The sequence below is a fragment of the Electrophorus electricus genome, chromosome 9, assembly GCF_013358815.1.
Source record: "Electrophorus electricus isolate fEleEle1 chromosome 9, fEleEle1.pri, whole genome shotgun sequence".
NCBI lineage: Eukaryota > Metazoa > Chordata > Actinopteri > Gymnotiformes > Gymnotidae > Electrophorus > Electrophorus electricus.
The window spans coordinates 15,516,067-15,518,800 of NC_049543.1; positions in this window are offsets into that span (position 1 = coordinate 15,516,067).

Here is a 2,734-nt window from a genome sequence, read left to right on the forward strand (position 1 = left end):
TAATAAACCAAGGTTACAGCATGACAAAGTAAAAGACCATCCACTTCATTCAGGTGTGTTAGTTCTGTGTTTGTTGGAAAATATTAAAGAATAACAAACTTAATGGAATAACGTCACTTAATCCAGCTTCTTAAAATCTGAGTCAATAGAAAACAAACAAAAAATTATGATCTGTCCAGTAGTAATGTTGGGAGGCAAGGTAGAACCCAGAGACGGACCATCGTTTAAACAGAAACGTTATTTTGACATGTAACAAAAATAAAGGCAAAACACGAAGCACAACACTGAGCAAAAACAAGGTAAATCGTGACAAGGAAAATAACGTGTTCTGAACACACTAGGGCAGGTGAAATATAATATACTAAATAAAATATTAAATATACATGTTAACAATTACTCTAAGGAGGGACAGGTGTAACACGTGATTGGCTAACAAGGGAGGGGCTTGGCCATGTAGACACACAAACACACACACACACACGCACACACAGTCACTCACAACATCAGATGAACACGGGGAAAAGTCTAGGAGGAAGGGGGCCGTGCTGTGAAACCACTAGGCAGTGTTTACCTGTGTAGAGTAGTGTGTATAGTTACCAGATGCTGCAGTCCAGTGTTGTATCCTCTACATATGTTAACAACGATCCTGCTAGCAAATCAGAATCAGAAGTTGCTTATTGGCAAAGTACGGTTCCACATATAAGGAATTTGACTTTGGAATCTGGTGTGAGTTACTCAAGAATATAGACAGAAAAGGGAATACGTTATGTGAAAAAATATAGTAGCTAAATAAAATTATGCAGTATATACATAAATGTGTAGTAGTCTTTACTGAAGCTGTTTATATCCCATGTAGGGCTTATAACCAGACACTGAAGCCTGATGTACACAGAATCTTATATATATATATATATATATATATATATATATATATATATATATATATATATATATATATATATATAAACAAGTAGGCAAGGGACATTACATCTGTAGCATCTTCTGTTTTATTTTATGTTTTATTCTGTTTTATTTGCTGCCACTATGTAAAAGTAAGCAAACATAAGCTGTACCTGCAGTGCAAGAATGTTCTCCATCTTCAAACTGGTCCTGGAAGAGAACGCCTCATCCATCTGAAACTTCTGTTCAGGTCCTTCCCAGGCTTTGGCTGGGCTAGAGCAATTGATAAATGTTATAAATGTAAATGCAATGTAAATTCAAATGAAATATAAATTTAAATGTAGCTTTAAGTGTAACTGTAATGTAAACATAAGACTACCACACTTGCACCATGTGCTTGCGGAAGTGTACGTTATTGCAGACTTTTGCTGATCTTTGTTTTATGGTGTTTGTTTTGTGTTTTTTTTTTAACTTTCTGAACAGTTTCCAAACTTATCCATAGTCTTGTGGTTGCAGACTATTTCTGTGTGTCCTGTGTCTCCCTTATCGAGTAAGTTGTGCAAAGGTTAAAAATTCTACATCCAAGCAAGAGGATTGGGTATTAATATTCTTACAGAAATGAATAGGCTCAATCAATGTTTACTGCAACTGCTTAATCACCTTTGACCTCTGCCCCTCAGATATAAATCTTAATCAATGTTTTGGAACTCGTCAATGTGTGGAACTAATGTAATTTCAATCTTTAGAGATAACTAACAACCTTGCCAAATAACGTATGTTACCTACCCACCTGGTATGTTACCTACACACCTCAACATGGATGTTTGTTACCAACCCACCTGGTATGTTACCTACACACCTTGACACAGACGTATGTTACCAACCCACCTGGTATGTTACCTACACACCTTGACGTGGACTTATGTTACCCACACACCTTGACATGGACATATCTTACCCACACACTTGGTATGTTACATGCACGCCTCGACGTGGACGTATGTTACCCACACACCTGGTGTGTTACATGCACGCCTCGACATGGACGTATGTTACCCACACACCTGGTGTGTTACATGCACGCCTCGACGTGGACGTATGTTACCCACACACCTGGTGTGTTACATGCACGCCTCGACGTGGACGTATGTTACCCACACACCTGGTGTGTTACATGCACGCCTCGACGTGGACGTATGTTACCCACACACCTGGTGTGTTACATGCACGCCTCGACATGGATGTATGTTACCCACACACCTGGTGTGTTACATGCACGCTTCGACATGGACGTATGTTACCCACACACCTGGTGTGTTACATGCACGCCTCGACATGGATGTATGTTACCCACACACCTGGTGTGTTACATGCACGCCTCGACATGGATGTATGTTGCACACCCTCCTCACCCTGGTCATGCTGGTGCAGGCACATGTGATGGACGCTCAGGCAGACGGCAGCTAAAGAAACCAACAGAGCCAGAGATTGTCAGCACAGAGTCTGCAGCCTCTGAAAAAAAAAAAGGCTTAAAAAGGAGAGGCTCAACAGGAATAAAGTCATTATGAAGAAATAACACATTAAAGCAAAGCTGACAGTTCATGCCAAATAATGTGCTCTGTATTACTGACAGTAACACTGCCTGCTGAAACAGGATCGTGCAAAACACAAAGATAAACAATGTTTTGACTATTTTGACAAATACTTAGCCAAAAATTAAATAACTTGATAGTTATTAATAACTATAGGTAATAACAATTATAATTTATTTTTAAACACACAGACAGCAAGTAAGCAAAGAGAGAGGCCTCTTTTCAGTTCTTTCTATAGTTAT